General features: G+C 48.0%; 1 protein-coding gene and 1 long non-coding RNA gene across 5 annotated transcripts in view; one reads left to right on the top strand and one right to left on the bottom strand.

The window, feature by feature from the left end:
* The window catches only part of ANO10 (anoctamin 10), a 115613-nt gene that overhangs the window by 56114 nt on the left and 43783 nt on the right, over window positions 1-15716 (bottom strand). The gene's annotated exons all lie outside the window — the stretch shown is intronic.
* On the top strand, window positions 8687-9241 carry LOC119051452 (uncharacterized). The gene is made up of 3 exons (XR_005082923.2): window positions 8687-8817; window positions 8971-9046; window positions 9180-9241. It is a non-coding gene; the product is annotated as an uncharacterized LOC119051452 (long non-coding RNA).

Here is a 15716-nt window from a genome sequence, read left to right on the forward strand (position 1 = left end):
TGCAGAAACGTTACCCTGTCACAAAGAGCTTACAGTCTATTACAGGTGAGGCATCCAGGCATGAAGCAAATACAAAACATTTCCACGGCAACGAATATTCAAGGGTGGTTCAAATCACGCACCTCCATAGAAGGACCTGGAATATAAAGATACGCTCCAGACGGGGAAGCGTTCGCCGAGGAGGACTGGCAGAGGGAGCCGTTCTTAGACTGGGCCTTGGAAGAAGCGCAGGCCGTCCCCAGGCAGATGGGACAGCTGGACAGAGGGAGAGGGCCCGGGCAAGGCATGGACACAGGGATCAGCAGAGGTGCGAAGAAAAGGGAGCTGGAGAGGAGGAAAGATCCTGACCCTGCCACGAAGGACAGCTGTGTCATTCACCCTCCGACGAGCCCAGAGCCTGCACAGTGTCGACCCAAGACTGGTGTCTGCTGGGTGGGACTCGACCTGCCCGGCAGTGGGGGCAGGATGGCAGGGGTGGACGAGGACAAGGAGTGTTATGGGGACGGGGAGCAGGAGAGCCAGGGACCCTGGCAAGGTCCTCGCTCAAATCACTTCACCGGCACCACGTGCTGTGACGCGGCGTAGGAGCAGCCCGGTGCAGACAGTAGTCTCCATCTGGTGATGCCCCACCTTCCCCTTGGACGCTGACTGAAGGGGACCACCAAAGTTACACATGTGCCCTTCACCCCAGTACCCTTTCCCAGGACCAATAAAATCAGGCATTAAACTCTATCAGATTCAGAAATCAGAACAATCTGGGCTCCCTCTAGTGGTTTAAAACATCTTTAAGACAACACTTAGACACTTAGGAGAAGCTTCTTCTACTTTATTTTGATCATTTATTTTTATTTTTTGTAGCCCCCAGTCCTCTTCCTCTTGGGAAATACCAACCTTACAAAGAGCTCACTTCCATGTTCATCCCAGTTAGGGAGGGGAGGGGAGCGGGGGAGGCCCAGAGATCCAAAGTCACAAAGCAAGTTCATCTGCTCCCTTCAAGGTCAACCAGAAGCTTAAACAGAAGGAAAACAAGAGCCAGGGACAGAGAGCTAAGCCACGGGACACAGGGAACTGGAAAGGAGAATGGAATTAGGCAAAGGGAAGTGAGCTGTAACCATAACATGAAAAAATTAATGTTCTCAAAGGCTCCAAAATCCCCTCTGAAGAAACTGTAAAGGATTCATTTCCAATAGCTTTAGGCCAATCCTGGCCTCAGTTTGCGGGACACCGGGGCTGCTCTGACTGCTGAGATCTGCTTGACTTTTTCAATGCCGTCACGTAAGGAAAGGCTGTGTCTCCGCACAGTCAGGCATTCTCTTAACGACCACGCCCCAGCCGGGCGGTTCTCCAGCTGAGAAAGGAGGACTTCCAGGGCAGCCACGGATCATGGCTGCCTTCCGCACTGGGGCTTTGCGTGGCTCCACAGCGAGGCAACGCCGTGCTGCCGCTCAGCAGCTCCGAGCTCAGCAGCTCCGAGCTCAGCAGCTCCGAAAGGTGAAGACGAACAAGCAGCCAAAGGCAGAGGGTGCAGAGAAAAAGCATGACTCAGCGCCACAGGAACTGGGAGCAGCAGCTATGGCACCGCTGGGCACTGCGACCAGCACCACCTGACCAGAGCTGCGGCCGTGACGGAATATGCTCTCTGCCATTGTTCAGGGAGGCTTAACTGCTTTATAAAACCCAAGTTAGTTCACCCACTTTGGAGGAAAAAGTCTTTTCAGATCGTTATCCTTGCATTGATCTCTCAACAAATTACCAACTAATCCAAAGTCCCTTTCAAACATGATGGTAAAAATCTGAATGAGGTTCTTCTGGATTCTCCAAGGGTAATGAGTTTCTCTGATTGGCGTTAATAAGACTGTTTAGTTTTATTCCAAATAGCACGCCACTTAGAGCTGAAAACAAGTGTGAGCAATTGCCACGTGCCTGGGAAGTTCTACCCAATGCTGAACACTGGCCGGACCCTTGGTCAGAGCACAGTTCTCTCTGACATCATGTCCGATGGGAAAATCAGATTCACATTGAAATGGCCCCAATGATCAGAGCACGGGTCCAGCTCGGCACGAGCACTGCCCACAGGCCGGACGCCCTGGACATCCTTTCACCAATAAATGGACCGCAGAGTGTGTCACCGAGGTCGTGATGCTCCGGGCTCGAGGCGGTGCCGGTGCAACCCCGAACGACACCAGGCCCAAGCCCGGTGCGTGTGATGTGCTCCAGAACCGCAACTGGTTTCCTTACGCATCAGAGATGAGGCGTCACACTTTCCTCACGTGCCCTTCTCAGTAAGTCATCTCTCAGATCGCGGAACCAAAACACTGTCACTCTGTGACAGGCACTCCAGAGGAGGAGGTGACACCCACATACACACACAGAGCCAAGAAACCCAAACTGTCAGCTGGGGGTTGGCTTCAATCTCGTCGTTACTCTTCGTTTTTCACATCTTTTACTTATGCTGCACCGTGGGCCCTTGGGGAGCGGTCCCACCTTTTCACTCCCCCACGGGGCTGGGGCACCGTGAGTATGTGTGATCGAGATGAACGATACCGGCAGGACAAATCAGTTTTGCTCGCCAGGCCCACCTCAGGGTCCCCCTCCAGGTGCAGACGCTGTGTCACCCTCTCCAGAGGTGTTCTCCCAACACCTGTACGACCACCCCATTGCCACGTGGCCTGTGTCCCTCCCCTCCTCACTTTATTTTCCCCTGAGCACCTTCCACTCACACAGGCTGCACGTTTACTTGTCTCACTCACGTTCAGTCTCCTCCCAACATACCCACAAGGCGGAGGTGCCTCTTCTGTTCTGTTCACTGCTGCACCTTCATGACCAAGCAAAGCACCTGGCAGTGAGCAGGTGCTAACAGTCCCTGCCCGGCGACCAAGGATGCCCAGGAAAGCCATGTGCCCAGATCCCGATGGACAGGGACGGCCCTTTCGTAAGGGGAGGAAATGAATAAACGAACTTTAGGATCGGCTCTATGGCCCCAGGGAGCTGCCCTGTCACTCTGAAGTGTGACAAAATGACATGGCACCGGCAGGCGGGCCTGGTCCTGAAAGACACAGGAGATGCTGCAGACCCACATGGATGCTGAAGAGAACAAATGACTGCTAACCAACGGTGACAGAAAGTGTGGTCACACGGACAGGAAGTGTCCTAGGGGTCCGTGCAGGGCAAGAGGAAAAGTAAATGCACACAGTCAGGAACACTGGAAATGAATCATAGTGCACACGGTTCACAGTGGTTTTCACCACCAGGAAAACGTTCATGACGCTAAAGAGAGCAAAAGTTGGGGTGGCGGGTAAGAATAAAAGTAAGTAAAAGAGAAAACTGTTCTAATTCTACTGAAGGTACTTCTCCCTAGTTTTCAGAAAGACCACATGTTACGAAGTCACGATGAGGGCCTCACCAAAATGAAAAGCTACTGTTTTAGGAAAGTTGATGGGATGCTATAGACAGGGAGAAGCGTCACAAGCCACACCCCCAACAAAGGATGGCTATCTAGGGTACTCGAAGAACGTCTGAAACCCAACTGTTTAAACAGAAATTCAGTTAGAGAACAGCAGGAGACACGGACAGACATTCTGCTAAAGACAACAGAGAGATGGCAAATGACCACAGGAAAAGATGGTCAGCTCTTTAGCCGTCAGAGAAATGTGAATTAAAAGCACAACGAGACAGTGCCCTAAACCCGTCAGAATGGCTAAAATAAAAGTTACTGGCACCGCCATTCTGGCAGGATGCGAAGAAACTGGCCACCCCCGGTTGCTGGGGGGAGCGCAAAATGGCAGTCCCTCTGGAAACCAGTTTGGCAGCTGCCAAAAATTTATGTTCACCCAAAACCCACACAAAAATGTTCATGGGAGCTTTATCTGGAGTTCCCCCAAACCGGAAAGAGGCCAGAGGTCCTCCAACCAGAGAGCGGCTGATACACCGTCGTGATGCGTGCACAGCACGACACAACACCTGACCCGAAGAAGGCACAGCTGCTGACGCACGTGGCGACTGGGGCGACTCTCCGGGGAGCAGTGCTGAGTGGAGAAAGCCAGTCTCCAAGTGGGATATGCGGCCCGGTCAGGAAATGGAGGGCAGGCTGGTGGTTGCCAGGGGTTGGAGATGGAGAAGGTAGGGGGAGGTGGGCGTGGCTATAAAAGGACTGTTGTGTACCTACACGTAATAAAATTATACAGGAATGAATGCACACAAACATAAGTGAAAGTGGAAAATTGAACAAGACCAGTGAATTGTATCCATGTCAACATCCTGATTTGCAACATGGCTCTAGAGTTCTACAGAACCTGACCATTGGAAGAGGCTGGGGGAAGGGTACACGGGACCCCCGTGTACTATTTCTTACAAGTGCCCGTGAACTCACAATTGCCTACTGAAAATTTCTATGGAAAGCACTATCAAGTCACCCCCTTGCTGTCATCTGGTGGGTACCTTCATCAGCGTCCCTGGGGCCTCATTCAGTAAGTACGTCACTACGTGCGAGGGAGCGAGCCCACGGAGTTGGAAAACGCATGTGATTCCACGGATGGTTCATTAAACCCACCCGTTTACATAAACACTCCCCAATTATCCTACTAAGTCAGCCGGCACTTACATTCTGCATGCGATTCATATCTCCAGCCAGACCGGAAAAAAGTCCACCGTTTTAAATAGGAGGACACAGTCACATTTAGCTTGCGTATAATCACACTAACTACCTCGTGCTATCCCTGTTCGTGATCTAATTAAAACTGTTAGTGAGCAAGAACAGTCTAGTCTAACTGACGTGACCAATTAGTGAATCTTTATGAGCAACATTCAAAATTTCATGATCGCTTTTTAAAGACTATAGTCTTTGGTGAAGCAAAGATGGTTAATGCAGAGAAGAAAAGGCCAATGGCAATAAATCAGCGAGTGGAGCAGGCGCAAAGTAAAGAAGAAACACGCCCCGTCTCCAGCGTAACGTGTGTGCACGGCCTGGATGTTTGGCTGCGTCGCTGCTGCCCGAGCAACACCAATTAGATTTTTGGAAAACCGACAAAATACAGTCCATACATCAGTGCAGCCTTCTGACGTGACAGCACCTGCAAAACCTCAGAAGAAGGCTCAACGAGGCCCCGGCTCCAGACTGACATTTCCAATCCTACTGAGCCCGAGAGTGGAGCCTACCCAAATGCTCCCAAATTAAGTTAACGTCCAATCCCTCTCTCTGCCTGGAAATAATCCTTCATAAAACGACCTGGGCATCTTTCTGCACATGTTCATCGTGACTGTGGACACTGCAGAGCTGGGCAGCAGACGCTCGCTGAGGTTTGCTTGTGTCGGTTGGTGACATACCCTTCACGGCTGGGCTGCCACCTTAACACCTGCTTTCAGTTTTAGGGTGTGCAGCCTGGATCTGCCTTCCTGGCTGAGGGGGCCAGAGAGGCTGTGTCTGCGGTCAGATGAGAACGGGACCTGCAGGCTTCCCTGGAGGGAGGAATGCTCTCTTGACTCGGTGCCAGGGTGAATCCGAGCTGTGGGCATCCCCGCTGGCCCCTCAGGGCCCCAGGGTACAGGACAATGAAGTCCAGAGTGGAAGGACTGAACCGTCGAGAAGCACGGTCTTCTCATAGACACCCAGGGGGTCGTGGGCCCTGCTGTGCATCCCTTAAGGGACGGCGCAGGCTGTAAGCCAAGGCTGGAGTGGGGACAAGGGTCAGAGCCCCCAATACATCGGGCGCTGTCTAAGCTTTAGAAGTACTCACTTCCTTTTCTCCTCATAACAGTGTTCTAAGGGTGGGAACTATTACCATGATCTCACAGGCGAGGAGTGGGGGTGAAAGAGGTTCAATCATTCCGCCAGAGTCCTGCCCGGTGATTAGACCGCGGTGCTGGCAGTGGAGGCAGTGGGAACAGATTCTGGATCTGTTCTGGATCTGGGGGTGGAGTGAGGCGAGCCCAGGGTAGCTCCCAGGTGTCTGGCCTTAGACACTGGAATGATAGTGCTGGCATTACGGAAATTGGAAAGGTTGCATTTTCATTCTTCTTAGACACAGAATTTTATTTAAAATAGTACATTTTTTCTTAGTAAAAAATCCCGATAGGCAACTTCTACCTCCACCAAGGTGGAATAACCCTCTCACTCAAAACAACATCCAAAATTGTATACGACAACGGTTTTCAGGACATTTTTGACATCAGGCAATAAAGGGCTGTGACGCCAGAGTGACCAGAGGCAAGGTGACGCAGGTCATTCCAGCCCAACTCCCAGAGAAGGGGCAGTGACAACATGGCACCAGCTGCTTGCAGGGCAGAGGACAACAGAGGGCTCTGCACAGACACAGAGAGCCTTGAAAGTCCACTGACCGTGTCCCTCGAGGAGGCGGTAGTGACCGGCACACACATGTGAGGTCAGGAAAAGCAACATCGGAGCACATGGGCAGGACGGTGCTTGGTGCACACACGGAACTGCGGACAGCGGATGTGCCCGCCAGCTGGGCTAGAAAACCTCACTCTCGGGGACGCCGGGGGTCCACCCTCAGTCCTGGGGAGTGACCGGGAAGGAGGAGAGAGAGAGGACTCGACTGTGTGGCTCCTACACTGCTCACAAAGTGCTGTGACCCCTCTGGAGGGCAGACTGTGATAAAACAAAAATGCCGTCTATAAACCCTACGGTAACCAGTGAGACACCAAGATAAAGAGTTATAGCTAACAGCTCGTGATTCCACCAAAGGTGAAAAAACACAGGAACACACGCCCACGCACGCACGCACGCACGCACGCAAACCTCTGTGAATTCAGAAGGCAGGGAAGAGAGCAAGTAGCAAATGGGGAGAATAGTCAATGCACAGCAAGAGCCAGACTAAAGTCTAGCCATATCAACAACCAGGTTAAATGGAAATACTGTAACACCCCAGTTAAAATACAGAAAAGAGATTTAATTTTTAAAAAGACCTAATCACAATGCTACCTAAAAGAAACACACTTGAAATGCATAGACACAAACGGGCTGAAAGTGAAGTATTTTTTAACGAGGACATTATGCTAACAGAACTACACTCTGCAAATACAAGACTGCAGAGGAAGGACCCGAAGCCAGGACAGCGTTAGGTGCCCACTGACGTGGCCTCCCCAGCAGACCTGGTCACAGCAGCCTGGGGCAAGGGGGCACCTTGGAGAGCAGGGGACTGAAGGAGGAGGCATCCTGGAGCAGGATCGGCAGGTGGGAGACAAGGAAATCTCCCAAGGAAAACAGGGAAACTAAAAAACATTCCACGGTTTCAAAATGAGTTACTGCCGCACTGATAACCCTATTTGTTCAGACAGAAAACACAGAGAACGAAGGATACGCAGGAGCGGGGTTCTCGGGGCAGCGGGGGACACGAGCCGTCTCGAAGCAGCCAAAGGCCAGAGCCGGCAGACGGAGGCGCAGGTCCAGGAGCCGGCTGCGCAGACAGGTCAGCTGCCACGCTGCAGTTACGTGAAGCTGAGAGCCAGGCCTCGGTAGCAATCAACCACCCAATACATCTTTTCTGGTTTTTAATCTAATCTCTTCTAAAGTGGCAACATTGCCCACAAAACAATTTTACTGAACGTGAAGATACATAAATTTCATAAATATTTAAATGTTTTAGCCTAAACCTAAAGTTTCTGCTTCCTGATATTTACTCGTGATTAGGTAGATTTGCCCTACTATGCCCACAGCAGAGCTCCAAACTCTCTGTGGTGAAGGGCCACCTTTTTAAAATCCCAGCTCTCTGGACCTGTGCACGGTCCAACAGTGCTTGGCTTGAACTGAGTCCCCCCCAAACCCGTACGCTGAAGCTCTCACCCTCAATGTGACTGTATAGAGACAGGACTTGCAAGGAGGTAGGTGACTAGGGTCAAACGAGGTCATAAGAGTAGAGTCCTGATACAACAGGACGAGTGTCTGTATAAGAAGAGACACCAAAGAACTCTCTCTCTCTCTCCCCGCATGCAAACGAAGAAGAGTCCTATGAGCACAAAGCAAGATGGCGGCCATCTTCAAGACGAGGGAAAAGGTCTCAGAATGAAGAACCTGCTGACACCATAGGCTTGGACATCCAGCCTCCGGAGCTGTAAGAAATGAACTTCTGCGGTTGAAGTCACCCAGTCAATGGGATTTTGTTATTGCAGCCAGAGCAGACTAACACACACTGCATGTAACCACGTGCAGCTCACCATGCAAACTGAACACTCCTCTAACTGGTATGTACTTGTTCAACAGGACAAGCCCACTGACCACATGCTTAAATGTCAGAGCAATGTCAAACTGCCTTAGAAGTTTCCAAATGCCTGCCCCCCATTTCTGTGCTTATCACACACTTTGTGAACTAAAGCAGACTGCAGACCATGTTTCGAGAGCTGGTTTGTAGTCTTTATGTGATTTTTTTTTAAAGGCAACACTTAGTTTAAACATAAAACTTGAAATAAGGGCATGAATTTAAAACACATTAGAAACCAGATGCACGCCATGGGCTGAGAGGAAGTAGAGAAAAGCCCAGGGTTCTATTAAAGCGTATCTAGGAAAGAACCCCCAGTGTTCTTAAAAATGAACCCACTGTGCCGTGTTTACAATGCCCCCTGAATTCTGTTTCCCTTTAGCACCCCCATCAGTCGCTGTAATCATATCCACAGAGCACATGAAATTAGATTGCAAACCCTCAGCTGGCATACTGCTGCTTCTTCACCTGGTGATCCAGGCACCAAATCGCGTAACAGGTGCCCTGGAAGGGACTGACACAGATGGATGAGCAAGTAAACTCCCGGGATCCTGCCGCCGTGGGAGGAGCTGAAGCAGAGATGCCCAACTTTCTGATGGCCACTTGGGTGGGTCTTTGATGGAAACTAATCTGTACATTTGGTTTTTATTCTGAGCCCATGCTGGTTGGTTTGTTTTTTTCCTGCAGGTTAGGCTCACTCATCTTCAAAAGCTATGTATCGTTTCCAAATGACAAGTGAAAACCACGTTTATCCTTTCAGCTCGCAGGGACACAGGCTGGTGATCAGGAGGGACCAGCCACCAGGTCTCAGGCCAGCATCACACCTTGGCCCACGGGTAGGTTCACAAGATCAGAGAATACATTTTTTGCAAGCATGACTGCTTTGAAATAAACTTTGCTGGCTGAACTTTACTCTTTTTCATGTCCAAGGAAAAGGTAATTGACAGTTATTTTCTCACTCTGTTGCAGTTCTTGCAAATGTAGCACTTAATGAGGAGGAACGAATGTGCAATAGAATTGCAGAACTATAAAAGTTCAAAAGAATAACCCAAGGCAACCTCCTGGTAACAGAGAGGGCTAGCTGTCCATCTAAGTCATTTCCTCCTCATCCGGAGACACGCGGAAGCACGCTTCCCGGCCCCCAGGGGCCGTGTCGTCTCCTGGTGGCCAAGGCTGACTCTTCACGGCCAGTGGAATGTGAGCAGAAGTGGTATGTGTTCCTTCCAGGCCTGGTCCCTAACACCCTCCCTCAGTCACCCTGCACACTCCCCCATCCCAGCTCTCACATTCAGGGCGCTGATCCGTTCTGTCCACGGTGTCAGGTGGGAGCCACACTTTGTTCTTCGCATGTGGATATCCAGCTGCTCCGGCATGTGTATGGAAAAGACCACTCTTTCCCCACTGAATTGTCCTGGCACTTCTGTCAAAAAACCAGTTGCCCATAAAAGTGAAGCCATATTTCTGGACTCTCAGCTCTACTATACCGATTTCTCTCTTTTTTTTAAAAAGATTTTAGCCTGTGAACCAGAGGATCGCGGTTCAATTCCCAGTCAGGACACATGCCTGGGTTGCGGGCAGGTTCCCTGCAGGCCAGTTCCCTGCAGGGGATGCACTAGAGGCAACCATACATTGATGTTTCTCTCCCTCTCTCCTTCCCCTCTAAAGATAAATAAATAAAAATTTAAAATTTAAAAAAAGATTTTATTTATTTTTATTTTTAGAGAGATAGGGAAGGGAGTGAGACATCAATGTGTGGTTACCTCTAGCACACCCCATATTGGGGACCTGGCCTGCAACCCAGGCATGTGCCCTGACTGGGAATCAAACCGGCGATGCTTTGGTTCGCAAGCCTGCCCTCAATCCACTGAGCCACACCAGCCAGGGCTCTATGTCGATTCTTATGCCAGCACCACAGGGTCGTGACGGTGGCTCTGAAGAAAGCTTTGAGACTGGGAAGTCTAAGTCCTCATGCTTTTTCTTCCTTTTTTAAGACTGTTTTGGCTATGCTGGTTCCCTTGCATTTCCACATGAATTTGGAGAGCAGGGAGTGATGCGAAGGGGATAGGACTATTCAGCAGGAAAAGACGTTTTGTCCTCCTTCCCTCCTCTTTCCAAGTTCCTAAAATGGCGCCATTGGCGGTGGTGGCAGCGGCAAGGAGCTGATGCATTTAGAAGAGCAGAGGCCCGGTTTTCAGACGTGCTTCTCGGCCTTGCAAGCTTCTCTTCTTCTGTTTTCAATAGTCATGTGTCAGCAATTGATGGGGACGCTCACGGAGGCTGGCCACTCCAAAGCTCAGGTTTCCCGGCTGTCTCTCCTTCCCAGATCCAAGGAGCTGCTGCCACTCGAATGTGTCAACATCATCTCTCTGCTCTGCATTTATTTATTTGTTTGTTCTGCAACAGTGTTATCACTCCTATTTTTAAATGACAACATTCAATATATTCTAGCATATCCACATAATATACTCAGAAAGTATTAAGTTAAAAAAGTCACTGAAATCGGCATGTTTAGGAAAATAAAACCAATTGAATGATGAAAATGATGATGCTTTTAAAAGACTGACAACTTATCTCTTTAGTCAGGGATATGACAAACATATGGGCTCTTTAAAGATAAGATCTTTAAATATCTTCATATTTTACTAATCTAATTAGTCATCCTTTTGATAATTTCTTGATTTAGAGATGTAATATTTATGATTAGTTTTGTAATGCCAGACACAGTACCTCTGCAGAAGGCTGAGGTGCTCTGCCAGCCATGCGGGGGCGGCAGTGAGCGCATCAACACAGCGACTGAGTAACACGTCAGAGAAGAAACTGTTAAGCAGCATCAGAGCTGGGAAACAATTTCAACCGACTGGAATCATTAAAAGATAGACCCACGGAACATACTATATGACACAATTGATACAAAATTTAAAAAAATGGCAACAAACTCAAGAAAGTAGTTACTTTCGGCCGGCAGCAAATGGAGAGAACAAGAAGGGACTCGGGTAAACTCTTCTATATCTTCCAAGTGTGTTCACTTCTTGACGCCCCTTTGAGCCCGATGCTCATACGCGGTACTACCATATTCTGCCGTGTACAGTGCACTCCCATGATAAAGTGCAGCCAGGTGTTTGGCCCAAACTTGCAGGAAAAATAGCTCTCATTTTAATTTTTTAATTGAGTATTTCTTTATTTATATTTAGATACTTATTTTTTTAAAGCTTCAGATGTTATTTTATTTTATCTAGCTATTTTTTTAAGATTTTATTTATTTATATTTAGAGGGGAAGGGAAGGAGAGAGGGAGAGAAACATCAATGTATGGTTGCCTTTCCTGTGTCCCCTGCCGGGAACTGGCCTGCAGGGAACCAGCCTGCAACCCAGGCATGTGCCCTGACTGGGAATCAAACCGCTATTTTCTGGTTCGCAGGCCCCCGCTCAGTCCACTGAGCTACACCAGCCTAGGCCTAGATACTTATTTTTTGTATTATAAAGAAATTTTAGAATTTATTTTTGAACACATTATGGTGCGAGAAATTTTACGTGACAAATAATTACAAAACACAAGAACCAGTACAAGGTATTTTAGGTACCACCCATGTATAACGTGCATCTTTATTTTTCCCTCCAAAATGTGGGCAAACAAACACTGTGCATTATACATGGCAAAATATGATATATGTATGTTACATTTTAATTAAAAGCTTCTAAAATATTTTGAATATTTATTTTAAATAGCCTATAAATATTATAAAATGTAGCATCTATATTCTTATTTCTCCCCTACTTTAAGCAGTAACAGCAGAGGTCCCTTAAATTCTCTTAGGGTCTAAAATAACTTCGACTTACTTTCTGACTTCAACAACAGTGGAAGAACATACACACAAATGCATGTATGTACATACGTGGCATATACAACAGATATAATACACACAAACACATATGCCATACTGCCCTTTAGTGGCTTGGGGGAAAGTTACAAAGGATTTAAGTAGCAAATTTACAGACTCATAAGTGTAATGAATTTCTGAGAAAATTTTCAGATTTTGTTCATTGGTTGTATAGTGATAAAAATTCATTTTCAAAATGCCCCTTACGGAATTTAACTTCCACAACATGCCTAGCACACTCCTTACAGACGACGTACTACATATGTTACCGTGTGTTAACAAGAATGGGTTTTGTAGTGAACTAGGAATCAACTGGAATAACTAGAACTAATATTACGGGTCCAGAATAATTTCTCATTTCCAAGTGAACGGCAGCAACCAGACCCCAGCAGGTAACATCTGCGCAAAGTCGCTGTGAGCGTGAGACCGCCTACAACAGCAAGACACTGAGAGTCGAGGTGTTCCCGTTCGGATTCCCTTCCCAACAATGACGACAACAGAGTCGAACAAACAAAAAGCTACCGAATAAACAAACCATGAACCAGATGGAAGTGATAACTCAATGTTCAACGCTGAACTCAAGAATATTAAATGTACATTTACAAATGTGGAAGAAAACCTTCATGCAGGAAATTTTAAAACTCAGAACAGAAACATCAAACAAACAGGAAGGCATGAAATGGGAGTGACAAGCTGTAAAGAATTAAAGAAAAAGACACACATCCTCTTGGAAACGCATAAATTCCAGGGTGGCCAAGGGAGAATGGATGGAAATGATGATATGAGGGACACCAAAGACAGACTTAGAAAGTCAGGACAAAAATGAAACGAAGATGTCAAAATGAAAGGAAGCGATCCATGTGGAAGGCAGACAAAGATCACACACACATATAACCAGAGACCCTGACGACAGACAAAACAATAGGACACAGTTAATGTTAAAAATGACTCAAGAAAATGTTCCAAAAATAAAAGAAGACCTGAAACTGTATCAAAAGGGCCCACAGTGCACCTGTGCCCTAGACCAGTCAGCTCTGAGACATAGATATATAGAACAATTAGATTTTAAAGATAAACTCTAAAGAGGAAAAATAAAGTCCTGGGCCTCAAGTCAAAGCAACCGAGACACTCGCAGAAGGAGAGAAATCAGGCAGCACCACGGCTTGACAGCAGGGACGTCAGACAGCATTGTGGCAGCAGTTTCCGGAAACTTGACGGAAATTGAACCTAAAAATGTTAATCCAGCCACGTTACAGAAGAGCAGTCTGAAAGATTCAAGAACTTACGAACTCTTCTCAAGGACGCCTTCGGCGCCCAAAGCAGGGGTCTCGGGCCACAGCATTAGCCTGGGAGCCATGAGGAACGAGGCCCTAGGCACCCTGCCCCAAGGGGTCCCGATGGCCAGTATGCCGTTAATGTTCGTGAAGCTGTACCAGGGAACAAGTTTCACAGAAAAATGCAGGAGTTGGGAAACTTTGGCCAGCACCAAAAAGATTTATCTGCTTATTTAGAACTTAAAAAAAAAAAAAAAGACATATGTAAATGTTGGCTATTCTGACGAAGTAGAAATAGCAAGCAGAAGTTTTTCCTGGTGGCTCCTTTTGGACAACTGATCACCATAAAAAAATATTAACAAACTGTACTCTCTGCTCCAATCCCAGTGGCTGTGACACACTCCCTCCACCTGGCTTCCTTGTGCACCAATGACCACAATGGTGCAGCCTCCATTATCAGCACAGATGGTGCCAATTAGTTCCTTCGTGAAACACTGAGACGGAAAGGATGTGTGAGCACCACAGCCTTCCTTGCACAGGCAGAAATGGGCACGGGTGGGGCTGCTGATGGCAGCTTGGGGACAATCAAATCTTGACATCCTGCAGCTCATCTTCCACCTCGTGCTCAGGCTGCCCCGGGAGGCTTGATCCTCAGACTCAGATACACAGGGCTCTTAAAACACACATACGCACGCATACACACACGTGTGTGTGAAACAGTGTTTCTGCCCTTCAGTTGGAAGACGAGGGTTTTTAACTAAAACATGGAAGATAAGAAGCTGTTTTCTAGAAAGTAATCACCATTTAAAATCTTTCCTTCTCTCTTTCATGGTTTTTAACATCTTTGGAAACAGTTCATTTTCAGTAGCATTTATAAGACAATCGGAGGAGGGATGTATTTTATTAATCAGGATGAACTTAGAGTGGTGATATCAACGTGTGACATTTATAAGCACCATGGAGTCTACAAAACGGTCTCATTCAGATGCTAATTTAATCCATTCTTCGTAACGTGGCACCTTGGGGGCCACAGAACAACCTAAAGCCCCCAAACCCCTCCGAAACTTCTAAGCCACAGACTAAAGGGGGGAGGGGGAAGGAAAACAAGTAACTACGAAAGAACAATCACGACCTATCAGAATAACTAGAAAAATTGCACACTGATCAAATTGATACCATTTTACCAAACCTAACTACTACATCAAAGTTTATGATGCTCAAAAATAATGGCATTCAAGCCTGGCCCAGTTTTTTGGTGCCTGCCTCTTTGTGGTCAGTCCCCCATCCCTGAGCCCTGGCAGCCCCTGGTCTGCTTTCTGTCCCCGCAGGTCTGCTTTTCCCAAAATAAATCAACAGGATGGGGCCTTTGGAGTCTGGCTTTCACTCAGCAGCACGCACCTGAGACCGATCCCTACTGCTGCTCATCCCAGACTCCCTTCTAGTCCCACGGCGTGGCCGCACCACAGATGGCTAATCCACTTGCCAGTGGGAGGACATGGGCACTGACCCCATCTGGAGATCACAGAGGCCACTACAATGGTTGCATACAGGTTTTCGTGTGAACCTCAGTTCGTTTCTCTTGGGTAAACACCTAGGCATGGAATTTCCCGGTCATATAGTAAGTACATATTTAACTTCGTAAGAAGATGCCAAAGTGTTTTCCAAAGTGCCTGAGCCGCTCTGCATCCCACCCAGCCATGCTGGGGAGGTCCGACTGCTTGGCATTCTGACCAGCACTTGATATCGTCAATTTTTCTCTTTTGACCATTCTACCGGGTGTGTGGTGTATCTCCTGGTGGCTTCCATCTGCACTTCCCCAGTGACCAGCGATGTAGAACTGGCCTGTTTTATCGCTAGTCAATGGTATGGTGTGTGGTGTACGGCCGGCCAAGGCTGGCCCAGTTTGGGGCACAAAATCCCAGTGCACACCCGGTAAGTGATTCTTGAAGTGACTACTAGCACGACTCTCCGAGTTTGCAGTGCAGTTAATGCGGGGAAGTCCCCTAAAGGAAACGTCACCTTAAGCGGGCTCTGAATGTTGATAAACGTGAACTCAGAGGTGCTATTTCCACTGAGGGAAAACCAGGAAGACAGGCATCAAAAGAGCAGTGAAATGCTCTGCCTGTAGGGCGGGCTCTCCTCACAGAGCAAGGGGTGACTGATCACCTTTGTGTTTCCAGCGCAGACCAGACCCCCAGAAACAGAGTCTGAAATGGAAATACAATGAGTTACATGAACGCACAGAAGAATAGCTCACAGAACCGGTCTTTGAAAATGACAGCTCTGGGAGTTGGTTATTTCTGGCAGAACAAGTAAACTGTGAGGACGCGGGCATAAAGAACTGAGACCCTTCCC

Source organism: Artibeus jamaicensis, unplaced genomic scaffold, assembly GCF_021234435.1.
Source record: "Artibeus jamaicensis isolate MK-2021 breed Jamaican fruit bat unplaced genomic scaffold, CSHL_Jam_final contig_519, whole genome shotgun sequence".
NCBI lineage: Eukaryota > Metazoa > Chordata > Mammalia > Chiroptera > Phyllostomidae > Artibeus > Artibeus jamaicensis.